The sequence below is a fragment of the Balaenoptera ricei genome, chromosome X, assembly GCF_028023285.1.
Source record: "Balaenoptera ricei isolate mBalRic1 chromosome X, mBalRic1.hap2, whole genome shotgun sequence".
Classification (NCBI taxonomy): Eukaryota; Metazoa; Chordata; class Mammalia; order Artiodactyla; family Balaenopteridae; genus Balaenoptera; species Balaenoptera ricei.
Window position 1 is genome coordinate 5,845,570 of NC_082660.1, and position 14,717 is coordinate 5,860,286.

General features: G+C 42.3%; 1 long non-coding RNA gene across 17 annotated transcripts in view; it reads left to right on the forward strand.

Annotated features, from left to right (window-relative positions):
• LOC132356824 (uncharacterized) overlaps positions 1-14,717 on the forward strand; it is a 551,323-nt gene that overhangs the window by 167,017 nt on the left and 369,589 nt on the right. For 16 of the 17 annotated variants that reach the window (XR_009500095.1, XR_009500102.1, XR_009500103.1 and 13 more), the window contains one exon: positions 6,406-6,507. The exons of the other annotated variant lie outside the window; for it this stretch is intronic. This is a non-coding gene — a long non-coding RNA (uncharacterized LOC132356824). The remainder of the gene's footprint in view (positions 1-6,405; positions 6,508-14,717) is intronic. 17 annotated transcript variants of the gene reach the window in all.

The following is a 14,717-nucleotide window of genomic DNA, read 5'->3' on the forward strand; positions in this document are numbered from 1 at the left end:
GTGAGACACTGGAAACAGCAAGGATCATGCTTACAGCAATTCAAAAAACATTCCTTCAGAGACTTTGGGGGAAACATAAAATATCTGTCAGTGAACCAGCAGGCGGGCGAGGTAATGTTTGTGAGAATGCAGCAGGAACTGTAATGGAACTGTAAACCCATTACTATTCCAGATTCGCTTGCTATTATTCAAATCGGAAAATGGTAGCCTCATTTTCTGTCTCAGTAGAATCTCTCTATTATGATGGTTATACATTTGATAGATGTAGAAAGTCTTTAATGTCACCTTTAATGATTCAACTGGGTGAGTCTGGAAGACGCTTTTGCTTCATTTCAGAATCTGAGATGTGCATTTGTTTATATTCATTAGCTTAATTTAGCTCCTTTTCTCTGAAGAGTCCAAGGTGCTCTTGAGAGAGGCTGCGTGTAAGGAGCATGCAGTTCCTCTTAAAGCAGAGGGAAGAGACAGGCAAGGAGAAAGACAAGGAAAGGAGGAAATGACAGACCTTGCGGTGAGAGCGAGTTAGAAAGGGTCAGGTGATGCTACGAACTTGGCATGGCTTGTGCAGTTTTTAGAAACTGAAAACGTTTTTGAGATGGGCATTGGCCATTCAGTAAGCCCAGGAGGTGATGGGCAGAGAATACCCAGTATCTTTGGCGTCTTTGGAGTTGAGGAAACCCACTACCTCCAAGTGCAGATAATATCATTGATGATATCATCATTTCCCAAGTATTTAAACCTGGTGTTGACTCTCTTGAAAGTTAAACTTTCTAGAAACTCCATCCTATTTTCTCTGCAGCTAACTGTTCCTTTCATCCCACTTGTCCACCCAGCGCCCTGCCCTTCCTTTCCTGCAGCCTGACACCCAGTCTGTGACGGCCCACTCTCCGACTTGCTTCTCTGTCACCGTCCCTCCTTTTCCGGTCAGGTCTTCCCACCTGCACTCTCAGAACGATGTCTTTCTGGTGTCTTGGCTCTGTGTGCTCCTTCCCTCAGCGCCTTTTCATGCCTGCTTTCTCCTCTCCTTCTATCACGCTTGTTCTCCAGAATAACTATTTTCTTCTTCCGTGTCTTTCTTTCTGCTGTACATGTCCCGCTGAGTGGGCCTCTCACTGTCTGTCAACTCCACTGGGTGCTTTCTTCTCCATTCTTCACAGCAGAAAGTGTGTCATCACTCCCAGGTGGTTATTTTCTTCTTTTGCACTTTCCCCGTCTTCCAAGCCTGGGTGCCCATTCCATGCTCTTGAGGACAACCCTTCTCCACTGTAGGATCCTCTCCTGAAAGTGGCAGCTTTGTTCCCCCCCCCCCACCAACACACACATACACACACACACACACTCTCTCTCTCTCTCTCTCTCTCTCTCCCTCCCCCTCTCTCCCTCCCTCTCTCTCTCTCTCCCTCTCTCCCTCTCTCTCTCCCTCCAGAGTGCTTCTTTCCAAGGGCAAGGACCATGGCTGCTGAGGTTTCTTGTTCAGAGCCTCTGAGAATTCTGTACACTCGGCACCCTTCTCTCATTTCCCAAGACCCTGTTTTCTAAATGGAAACTGCGGAGGCTAAGGTGCTGCCATGGACTGAATTGTGTTCCCCAAGTTCATGTGTGGAAGCCCTAATGCCCAGTGGGATGGCATGTGGAGGTAGGGGTCTTTGGGAAGTAGCGAGGGTTAGATGACGTCGTGAGGGTGGGGCCCTTGTGCTGAGGTTAGTATCTTTATAAGGAGAGGAAGAGGGAGATCATGGAATCAGCCAACACCTTGACCTTGGGCTTGTCAGCCTCCAGAGCTGTAAGAAATAAGTATGTGTTGTTTAAGCCCCCGGTCCGGTATTTTATTACAGCAGCCCAAGCATGCTAAGTAGATACCTTGAAGCCTCAGACTGCACCCCCTTCTCTGGCAGCACAAGGTCACAATTTTATAACCCAGTGTCGATGTACTGTGCTTGGAGTCTCCAGTTGCCCTTTCTGAGTCTGTAAACTGAAGACATGTCTGGGCCTTCCTTCCTTGCAGAACGTTCTAAAGACCAAGGGGATATGTTCTCAAATTATTTCTGATGAAAGGGGAAAAAAAAAAAAATAGGAGGTGGTTTCATAGTCCAAGGGACAGGAATCCCACACTGGAGGTTTACAAAGTTGAGTTAAGGGTTGGAAAGTTTTCTTGTTATTTCATAGATTTTTGTAAACTTGTAACCAAAGTAAACAGAATAAGAACAGCGTCACTGGTAAAAATATTGACTGGTACCATAGGCTACAAGAAAACAAATTTGTTAGAATATTTTTCCACATTTTCCAATTCTGTCTTAAAGTTAGTTAAACATGTAGAATTCTCTAATTAGCTTCTTAGTCATCTGATGAAACAAAGAATGCTTCGGGCCTGGTGCTGCAGGGAACGTAACCTTTCGGTGGTAGTAACTTGTTTTAAAAAATGAAATTTGCTTTGCATTTAAAAAACATATATACCTTAATTGTGTGGTTTTATGGTTGACTGGAAGTTGCAAAAAGGGGATTGTGGTGTCCGTGTTTGGTATTTTTGAAAATTAATTTTAATATGAGTTTAAAGTGCAATCAAAGTTCTAGCTTTTTCCAAGCAGAGAAGTACTTTATTCCTAATCCATTTCAATCCACTTCAACCTATTAAGCCTGGCAGAGAGATGAGGCTGGGCCAGGAGTTACTGATTAAACAGGACAGCCCACAGAATGGAAAATTTGATGAATCCTGGCCTGTTACAGGCTACCAAGCTACAATCACATTTTTATTCATGATCACTTAGAATCTCGTAGGAAGTTTGGCATTCCTGAATATCAGTCAAAATATAAATTCATAAAATTTCCTATTGATTTTAGAACAGTAAGACTGAATCCCAAATTCCATTAGATTTCAGTCATTATATTTGTTTCTAAAATACAAAAGAATTTCTTTGACTTTTATTTCAGTCAAATGGGCATGAAATATACCTTAGTGTAATGTTTTGTTATTGTTGTTCTAAGTTTGGTTCAACTATAAATAGGTTAAGAAAAAAATGATGTCTTCAAATTAAGGAGGGGATTCCTAATAGAAAACCAAATGAGATCTATTCAAAAGCCATTTAAAAACATTCAGCAAGAATTGTGAAGGGCTTCCTAAGGAGTGTTGTCGCACTCAGTCTCCCTTGAGTGAAAGGGATTGAGAAATACTCCAACAAACTCTTTCAGGTGCCATGACTCATGCTGTGTGAATGCAAAAGATTTCTGACTCAAGTCAACCGATGTTGAAGTGCCTTTGAAGTCTAGAGTGCTTCGCTGATGAGTAGAAACTTCAAATAGAATATGCCTGGCAAAGCAAATCACATGGTGAAACCAAATGCTTAGGAGAGGTCTCTGAGGTATTAGCATCTCAGATGTTAAAAGAAAACACTCCCATTTCTTCAGATGCATCTGCTGTTTGCAAATAGCTAACCCTCGTACTTTTCAAAGATGTTCCTCTGTCCTTCCTGAAAACCCGATTGGGGAGGAGACTGAAAATACATTTTAGACAAAATGCAACTCAATTCTGCAAGTCAATGTTGCCCCTGCTCCAGGTGAAAACATTCGAGCAACAGATGAGGACGTAATAGGCTCTACTTTTTAAGGGTTTTTTTGAGGTGTCTTTGGAGAACGTGGCCAGGTTATCAGAGAGTAGTAACAGTTGGAGTAACCAGCCTCGTTTGGCTTGACAGTCTTGGCCATGCCAGTGCCCTCTCGCCACAAGGAACTGGGAAAAGGGGTCTCATGCCTTTTAAACCACAGTCGTAGGTGGCCGTGCTGGTGGCTGGTTGACGTCTGGGCACACAGAAAGCGCACTGTTGCGGCGAGGGCGCTGGAAGCCTGACAAGTCAAACAGCCTGAGTCCCGGCTCTGCCATTTCCTGCGGGGGGTCTGAGCCAGCTTGCTTAACCACACGGGATTTCCGTCCTGACTGTGAGACGGGGATGAAATAACCGCCTCATACAGCGCACTGCAGTCTTTCATGCACGAGCTTGGAGGGGAGACATAGAGGGCTGGGGAAGGGGAGGGGGACCGCAGGCCGACTGCCTGGGTGGGAACTGCGGGCCTCCACCTCGGGGCTCTGTATCTGAACGTCTCTGCACTGGATGACAAATGTCAAACGGGGATAGTAATTGTCACTACCCTGTGGGCCTTCATAAATCACGCAAGTAAAATATGTACCATGGTGATACTCTAAGTTTGTAATGTATTTGAGCTCTTATTCAAATAAAAATAGGCAATAGGGAATTATGAGTAGACGGCAATGAAATTCATAGGGGCCCTCATTTTACTGATCTATCGTTATTCCGTAAGGAATTCATAAATAAAGGAGTAAGGGGTTAAGTGGTGCTATCACTTTCAACCAACAGAAAAGTGGGAATGGCTGTAGATACTACTCACTCTGTGTTTAACTGAAGAAGAAAAAAAAAAAAAAAAAAGTCCAAGTATTTGTCCTAGTCATTGGTGCTAGGAATGGAAACACTTTCCATTGCTTCAGGAAATGTTCATGTAGCATCTGCCTCGTGCGTAGGTCTGTGCTGGGAACCAGAGGTGCAGAAAGAACGTATGCTGCCCCAGGGAGCGGACTCTACCTGGTCAGGAGCGTTAGGACACTCAGAAGAGTATGGCAGGAGTCGGATAGGGCTCTATGCCGGCCTCTCAAGGGATGGCCCAGCGCAGATACCCTTCGGTCATCTCTGCCAACTCCTCATTCCTCTCCCGGGACGGAGGACCCCTGATAGGAAAGATTACCAGCAAGGGTAGGCAGCCTCTCTGGGCATTTTCTCTCCATGAGATTCTACCCCCTCTTCTAATGCAGGGTTTCTCAGCAGTGTTACATCAAAGCAGGTGCAGGAAAATTACTCCATTAAGCCAAATTCTAAATAGAAACTGTGAGTGAATGTAGTTTGATGGATGTATATATAACTTTGCAAAACTTTACAAAGAAAACTTTGGTTTTTGCGTTTGGTTTACAGCCCTGTTAAAAATGGAACAATTAAAAGTGCAGACTCTAATGTATCAATACTGCTGAAAGAGGCCAGACACCATTGACCCCTTGCTGCCTGAGGAAATAACAAAATCAGTGAATTTTTTCTCCTACTCCCAGTGCTATCCAGGGGCTGTAGATTCAAACTTACTGATAAATTCAATTAAAAAGGTAATATCTTGCAATTACTAAATTCAGTTGTCTTTATATGAGTCCATGCAGACACATGCAGGGACAATTACATGCAATTTGATGTCAAAATAAGGCAAGCTAAGAAGCTGAAGGAAACCTAAGGTTCTTCATGTTTCTAAAATAATATCCTAGGGCATTTTTCCTAATTAAGGTTTAAACAGGAGAATTATATGTGTTGACTTGTTACTTTCGTTGTTTATTTCTGAAAGAGGTAAAAACCTTGAGTTATCATTAAAACCATTACTGAGTTTCGTATCAGCAGATATCAACATTGTCAGTTTCCTGGTCTTAACCACTGTGAAATTCATACAAAACCTTCCCGTCATTTCTGTTCTCCTTGCCCCAGTGGAGGAAGAAAAAGATTTCTTAGGTCTCCCCAAGGTCAGTTTTTATGGATAGCAAACATTTAATCATAAAAGGAAACCATGCTCTTTAGAAGGGTGTTTTGTCGGGGCAGCAAATTATGCTCAGAGACTGTGATTGTCTTTGCCAGTAATTAATTTAACACAGGTTCACTGCAGAAATTACCCGTAATTTCACAAGCCAGTAGAGTACAGGATAATGTCTGTTAATAAACCATTAAAGAAGTAACATACTCCAAGCCAATAATAGCTTAATCACACTATTGTTCCAGGCAAGGGGACGATGAAAGGAATAGAGTCCAAGTTTAGTTGAGGTGTACCTTTCTCTGCGTTGGTTCTCTGAAGAGTTGCTTGGCCAACTGAGAGCCATGTGTCAGTGCTGGCGATGGGTCCAAAGTGAAAATCCTTGTTGCTGGAGCGCCTTGCCAGGGAGTGAAGGTACAGGTGTTGTGGTTGAGATTATCTCCTTCCTGGGGCTGCTTCATGGTCTCCAGCACTGCCGGCAAAGAGTCGCCTTGCCCAGGCTGGAGCTGATGCCCCCAGGTCTTCAGAGGGCCATTCAGGTCCGCAGTCGCCTTGCCCGGACCAAACACCCTGGGACAGTCCTCACAGATTCTGGGTGTGTGTAGTCTGAAGGCCCCTGCCCTAGCTGCTGCTGCTTCCCATGTTTTTGTTGTTAACCACATGCATGCATGATGACGTCCTGACAACAATTTCTCTTATACATCAGAACAACTTTACTTATAATCACAACTTTGTTGTTGTCATGAGCAAGTGGGCTGGAAATCATATCAAACCAATGCACAACAAAGGGGATAATTCCACTTGATGAGTTAGCTGTACTGATCAGGAAACCTCTGGTTTCAGGAGAGTGAAAACCAACTCTAGTCACCTGAAGAAAGACAAGGCTTTGATTTCCATCGTGATGAGAGGTACAGGTGAATGCAGGCGCTTCAGGGACGCCCTTAGGTAAGTTTTGCTCTCCACTCTTGAAATCTGCCTGTTGACCTGATATGTTAATGCCCTTGTTGTTTACAGAGTGTGCAGACTACTTATTCCTGAGTGCTTCTCCTAGTATCTGTCCCTGGAGAAGTCATCAGCACTGCCAAGCTGTCACCAATTCCTTGGTCTCTCTGCTCATCATTTTAGTGCCTCATTAACCAGAATTACCGAGCGTAATCCATCAACCTTGAACGCTCACATGGCGTTTACTTGGCTAGCTGTTTTGTTGGAACTTCATTATTAGGAAGAAAAAAATTAAAAAATTAAAACGGTGCAGATCTATAGCAGTGGAATGCTTAACATTCTGTCAGTGCCAGAGCAGATCTTAAAACTAAATTGAATCTGTCAGTGTGTCACTTACATAGGGAAAGGCACAGATCGCATTTGAAGATTTTGCCCTACCTTCACAGAGGAAACATATTTTGATGTTTGTTTACTAAAAATAATGTTTCCTATATAACAGAACAAAGCCCTCCCCATTTCTTTTCACCAATAAGCGAGTAAATCAAGTTGTTGATTACTAATTAGGCTAAAAATAAGGTGAAACGTTTTCAAGACATCCAAAACATTGTTTCAGTAAATTCAGTAAATTATCAAGATACATATGTTCATTTCAGACCCCTTTGGAATGTCAGACTGTTTTAATTTATACTACAAAATTTATTTCAGTTGTAATTTTAGTTTTGAAATTAAGAAGTTAATTTTGGATATTGAAATGGTTACCATTAACTGCATTTTGTCTGTAACTCAGAAAATTATGGATATGTTTTCCTATATGTTTTCCCCTATTTGTCATTTAGATGGGTAAGTGACGAAGCACTGGTTGAATGTATGTAGTTTACCTCTAATACCTATAAAAACCACTCCAAAATGCTCAGAGAATGCAGAATTATTGCTGGTGTGTTTTCTTGCTTGTGGAGAGGTATTATATATTCGTGTTTAACGCAGCAGACTCAGCATAACTATGTCTTATCACTGCTCGCTACGGTGGATTCTTGAATTCAGTCACTTCAGCGTGATAGCACAGGGTAGCTTTTGCTGGGCGTGTTACAGAGATCTGACACTGTTAGGTCAGAAGGTCCCAACCTTATACCCAAGCAGGGTGTAAGGACAAGATGTGTGAATTTTCCACGTTCCTAGTTGTTGCCAGGCCCCATGTCAGGTCCACTCATTACTTACCCTCCACCTAATCCTCTTTTCATTTTCTTTGTGATGGAGAGTTTAAGAATTTTGCTACTGTCCTACTTGACCTGTGCATGTGAAGCACATTAGGACTAGTAACCAGAAGCCAGGTTAAGCACAGAAGTAGTCTTAGTCTCTCAGTCAACCTCAAGACGTTGGTATGAAGGGCAAGCCGTGCCGCCTAGACCAGGTACCTGAGACAATGCTCGGGTGTGAACTACAAATCCTCCTCTGGCCTTCCTCCAGGGGCTGGTGGCCCTTTCCCTGGGTGTCTGAAAACGGCAAAAGGAGAATGTATTGCGTCTTAGGTTGTACTTAACGCTGCCTGTGAGCTGATTCCAACTGCTGGGTCCCAGAGTACAGATGATTCCCGCAGTCAGAGTGGGATTCTGAGAGTCAGGTAAAAATAGGATCTTTGGGGGGCGGGGAGGAGCAATGGGCTCATTTTCCCAAGACCCGAGTGCACAGTCGGGGCAGAGACAGGAGGCACCTGGGTCTCCATAATCCATGGAGTGAAGACTTGTGTGGAAGGAAGAATAGAAGCTCACAGAATTGCCTTCCCTACTGAAAGACTGAACCAAAGTTAATATTGCATTCCTGAGGAGAGTAGCAGAGACTAGGGCCACCATCAAAACTGGAAAGTGTCAGGTGTATTGTTTTCTATCACAGCCCCATTTGACTCGCTTGTTTGAGATGTGTGGGTGGGACTTGGAGAATGATGTAGATTCGTAAACTCAACAAGATGCTGATTCGATTTGCAACTTTGGTCCAGATATTGTCTTTTTATTGGAAGAAAAAACAACCTGCCACCAGGTATTCAGTTAAAGGTCTGCTCATTTTGACCAGTATTTATTCTCCCAGTATTCATTCTGTTCTATACTTTATTCCTATAAACCTAACCAAGTTTTAGCAAGCAGGCGGGCATCCAGTTAGATCCTGCATTGCCCCACTAGTTTGTAGCTTGGTATGCAGTCACATGACTAAGTTCAGGCCAGTGGAATATAATGGTAACAACATGAACAATTTCTGCCTCCAATTCTTGAGAAAGAAGGACAGATACCTTCCATTCTTCTTTCCTTCCTGTTGGCTGAACAGTGTTGGCAAACGGAGCAGCTGACCTTAGCTCACAGGTGCTGAGTCATGGGTTGAGGATGGCAAAGTTAGCCATCCAGACGTCTCTGGGCTGTTGCATGAGAGAGAAGCAAACGTGTAGTCCATTTGAACTTCTGTATTTAGAGTCTTTGTGTTACAGTAACTTTACTTCCCAAATAATGAGACTATAACCCTGTCGGTCCACTTAAGTTCATGATTCCACATTCAGCCTAGGATATTTGTTCAACCCCAAATGCTTGTATTCTCTTGGTCCCTTGAAGGCCCTGTTCTTTGGAGTGCTTGGGCTTCGCTGTGTCTCTCGCTCTCTCTGTGCCTCTCCATCTCGGTACAAAATCAAGGTGCACTTCCGCAAAGGACAACTCACACAGACATGTAGGTGTAACCGCATTCACTAGTGATTTAGACACTCTAAAGTTAAGTATTTGAAACTTTTATTGTTAAAAATTGTTCCTCAGAAGTAAAAGAAGATGAGTAATTTTACAGTGGAGAAACCTGAAACACTTGATCAGCCCAGGGATCAAGGTCAATGTCAACTGGGATATGTCATGTTGATAGCATGTGACCTTGATATGATGTAATGAGAAGGGCACTTTACCTCTGTGGTCTTCCTCCCAGATGCCTGTCACCCCAACCTAATCACGAGAAAAACACTGGAAAAAGCAAAATTGAAAGACATTCTATAAATCTGTCAAGGTCATCAAAAACAGGGAAAGTCTGAAACTGTCAAAGCCTAAATGAGACCAAGAAGCTATGGCCACTAAAAGTTTATGTGATGTCCTGATTTGGATCCTGGTGCAATAAATGGATGTTAGGGGAAAACTAAGGAAATCCAAATAAAGTATAAACATCAGTTAATAGTAGTGTGTCAGTATCAGTTCATTAGTTGTAACAAAGTACCGGATGAATGGAAGATGTTAAAATAGGGGAACTCTCCAACATTCTTGCAACTTTCCTGTAAATCTAAAACTATGCTATAACAAAAGGTTTACTAAATTTTTTAAAAATGTGATTTAGCATTTTCTCTCTCTTGCTTAGGGTGATTTCTTTCCATTTAAAGGTGAAGTTTAATGAGAGATGAGAAAACAAAGCATGCAAATGTAGGGACCCCTGGCTGTGTAAAGAGGACAAGCTTGGGAAGCAGATGGAAGTTGAAGGAGAGGTTTTGTTTTGCTTATTTGCAAAATGAGTATATTTATTTATTTTAAAAATTATTTATTTATTTATTTATTTATTTTTGGCTCCGTTGGGTCTTTGTTGCTGCGTGTGGGCTTTCTCTAGTTGCAGCAAACGGGGGCTACTCTTCGTTGCGGTGCACGGGCTTCTCATTGCAGTGGCTTCTCTTGTTGTGGAGCACAGGCTTTACTCGTGCAAGCTTCAGTAGTTGCGGCACGTGGGCTCAGTAGTTGTGGCTGTGGGCTCTAGAGCACAGGCTCAGTAGCTGTGGCGCACAGGCTTAGTTGCTCCTCGGCATGTGGAATCTTCCCGGACCAGGGCTCGAACCCGTGTCCCTTGCATTGGCAGGCAGGTTCTTAACCACTGCGCCACCGGGGAAGTCCGAAAATGAGTATGTTTAAATGTGGGTGGAAAGGAAGCATTGGAGGGAGAGGACAAAATTCTGGAAGGAGAATAGATAATAGTTCTGGTGACTATCCCAAGAACTCAGAAGCCAGTGGGATCCAGAATACAGGTAGACAATAGGAATCTTTGCAGGAGGAGATAAGGAAGGAAAGATTGCCCCTCTCACAGATAAAAGAGTCAGTCTCACACTAAGAAGTTCCAATCTCAGAACTTCTGTTTTCTCTTTGTAGAAAAGTACATTATGTGGCTAAGAATGAGGGATACAGTCATCGGATGTAAGGTTTAGCCATTAAGAAAAAGCATCATCTATCCAAAGACTCCAAAAAATGCAAGAGGTATAAGCATGTATTAAGTGTCCAAGAAACTAGAACCAAAGACAGAGTACCACTAGGGTTTACTCTCTCCATGCTTAATTCTCCATATTTTGTATCTTTCTCCCTGCTTGTTGGTTTTGTTAGATATATTGATCATGGCCACTTCTGGGGAAACATGGATAGCAGGGCCCCTGCACCCCACTCACACATTCACCAGAAGAGACGTGTTGGTACTTTTCACTGAGGCAGAGAAATGGGAGCCCTAGTGACCAAGTCAGGGCTCTGGCCAGGCTGCCCCATTCCAATCTTTGATGTAATTCTAGGCAGGTGCTTTGTTTCTCAGGTTTCTCACCTCTACAATGAAGATGGTACATATCCCCGAGGGCGGAGATAAGTAAATAGCAAATATAGAGCACACAAGCCAATATTTGGGGCATAGATCAACTTAGTATTAGACTGTTGATAGAGGATGTGTGTAAGACACTGGGCCACAGGAGTTGAAGGCATTGGCTGGGTACCTGAAGGAACAGGAGACAGCTGGACGATGTACGGGAGAAGACAAAGAGGTGAAGGGGCTGGAGGTGGAAGATGTTTGCAGGAGGACATGAGCTAGAGGAATAGAAGTGCGCGTGGCCAGAGAGACGAGTACTTGATAAAAGATGTCTGAGATGAAGGCATCCCAAATGATGGCAAATTGATGGAAGGACAGGGGGTATTTGGAGCAGGCAGTGTTTGGGGACATCCAAACAACAGAGCCATAATGGTTTGTTGGTTCTGTAAAGGAAAGCGTTAATAAGAAGCAGGAGATGGAAAGAGGAACAAGGCTCTGGGCATCACAGAGAGGACCACGACTGATGAACCAGGGGAGACGAGGGAGGGTGAGAGGTCAGCGGCTGGTAACTAGAGAGGAGATATTATACCACTGGGAATCTGGAACTGTAATCAGTACAGTGTCACAGATTTTTAACAGTGTTAGAGAGAAGTGAAATTTACTTAATATGACACCATATCAAAGTACATTACTTTGCCTGAACTGGTTTGGTTCCAGATTGCCATCAAAGTGAAATATAAATGTACGTATTCCTCTTAAGAAGGATAGTGTATGGCTTTGTACATGGTATTAGATTTACTTCGGCTGATGAGTGGTGTGAACAGTCGTGGATTTCTGAAGGTTGGTGTATTGCATTGGAAGGTCAGTGTGCTCATTATCTGTTGGATGCTTGATTACGCCTTTGAACAGCATCGTAATTCGGGGGTGGGGGGTGTTTTCATGTTCTTTCTCATCCGTGCTGAGTTTTCCGTGTGGAAGATGCCAGCCATCAGGAAAAGGGCATGTTTTATAGGGACAGACGTAGTTGCCAAAGAAAAACGATTGTCATTGAATTGTGGTTCTTTGTCTTGTAACTTTAGTGGTGCCATTCTGCATATGCAGAAGGAGATAAAATCTGAACCCTTCATCAAGGGCTGGCTTCAACCTTCACATGTCACATGGCAGTTTTAATCTTTCAGTGTGTTCTCAACTGTTTCTTTTAGCTAACTGTGAACTTGACCTCAGAACTACTATTGTTTTCCTTTTCATCTTTTTAAAATGACTAACCAAACATGATTCTCTTTTAAGGGCTATATATGTCAAGAGTTTTGAAGGTTCGTAATGTAACGAATCTGGGTGGCTCTGGTATTCAAATCGAGCATGTATTTTGACTGGATGTGACGTTCATGAAAAGACCTCCTATATTGTCCCAGATTGCAAAGCTATTATACGATATAATTGATTCCAGATCATGTCTTTAAAAACTTAACTCCTTACTACTAATATGATAGATAGTCTTGATAACACTGGCATTGAAAATTCTTTTCCAAACAATGGAATGTAATCACAGAAAACAGAATCACCACTTGACTGCCAGAGAGTTAGTTTATTTTTCAAGGTCGTTTTACCCTTGTTGAATTCTCTTGAAACTGTGAGCAAATGGCACCTATATTTTGCTGAGAGCTCCAACTTTGAATGTGCGTGGCAAGTTGCTCTCTTTTGTTTCTCTGTGGTTGGAGAATGGCACTGAGGACCCTGGGTAGCTGGGAACTTCTACGTCTGCCTGGGCCTTAGAGGCAAGGCAACTGTCAAGTTGACCTCTGGTTCTTTTTCCATTATGCGAGTCTAGAATTCCTATAAAAACACCATGTGACCTGGAGAGCCCAGTAATTGCTGAAGAAATCTGGGCTTTTAGTCACCTAGTACTCTTGACTTTGGGTCTATTCCAGGACAAGTCGTTCAGCCCCTGTGATGACATAAGCCCCTGATCAGTCCAGTGAGGGAGGTGGGTAATGATTATCTACACTTCAGAGCTACTGATAAGAATACTTTGGGATGGATGATGCTTGGATTAAAGGTGCAATGGAAGTTGCTACTTCAGCAGCATATATTTAGCCATTTAACAGTATCATCGTTTAAGCAGAGGAAACTGGTACAGCTGTGGCGAGTAATGTTTAGTCTTCACTAGGGGTTCTCAAATTGTGGTCTTCAGACCAGCGGCATCAGCATTGCTTGGGAGCTGGTTAGAAATGCAGATTTTCAGCACCCACCCCCCACCTGCTGGATCAGAACCTCTGCTGCAGGGTGGGAGCAGCTGTCCGTACATTAACAAACCTCCAGGGATTCTGATGCGAGTTCAAGTTTGAGATCCACAGCTCTAGACCAGAGACCAGCAAGCCTTTTCTGAACAGGGCCAGATAATAAAACGTTACTGGCTTTGCAGGCATATGGTCTCCATCTCAACTACTCAACTCTGCTGTTTGAGCCTAAAAGTGGCCATAGACAGTACATAGATTAACAGACGTGTCTGTGTTCCAGCAAAACCTTTATAAAAATGGTAGCTGGGTTTGGTCAGCAGGCTATCACACTTGCTGACCCCTATTCTAAACCTCTGTGACTCATTTTAGATCAGTTTGGCTTGTTTTCTGTGAGTTGAACTGAAGACGTTTATCCACATATGATTTTTTATTTTTTAAATTTTTTATTTTATATTTTTTGGCTGCACCTCATGGCTTGCTGGATCTTAGTTCCCCGACCAGGGATCGAGCCCACACCCTCAGCAGTGGAAGAGTGGAGTCCTAACAACTGGGCCGCCAGGGAATTTGCACACATATGATATGTTTTTTTTAAAAGATTCTCTTTATCCAAAATATGCCTATTACTGAGTGCGAATTGAAAACATGATCTTTTTATTATTTGAATTTGTAAGGTTTTTGTGTGTAAACAGAAAAGGAGATGCTTATGATAATTAAGGGAAGATATATATTTATTTAAAACATTAATATTGTATTTGAATTCATTATTAATACATAAGGAGCAAAATCTTACCTTAGGTCTTTTTGTTTTTTGGTTTTTGGTTTTTCTTGTTTTCTTATTTTGTTTGTTTATTTTTTGTTTTTAATTTTTTTAATTTTATGTTGGAGTATATATCCAGTATTTTATATTGGAGTTGTGTTAGTTTCAGGTGTACAGCAAAGTGATTCAGTTATACATATACGTGTATCTATTCTTTTTCAAGTTCTTTTCCCATTTGGGTTATTACAAAATATTGAGCAGAGTTCCCTGTGCTATACAGTAGTTCCTTGTTGGTTATCTATTTTAAATATAGCAGTGTGTACATGTCAATTTCACACTCCCAATCTATCTGTCCCTTCCCCCCGGTAACCATAAGTTCTTTCTCTACGTCTGTGAGTCTGTTTCCGTTTCGTAAATAAGTTCATTTGTATCATTTTTTTAGATTCTACATATAAGTGATATGTGATATTTGTCTTTTTTCACTTAGTATGATAATCTCTAGTTGCATCCATGTTGCTGCAAATGGCATTATTTCATTCTTCTTAATAGCTGAGTAATATTCCATTTTTTTATGTAGCACATAATATCCATTCCTCTGTTGATGGATATTTAGGTTGCTTCCATGTCTTGGCTATTGTAAAAAGTGCTGCAGTGAACATTGGTGT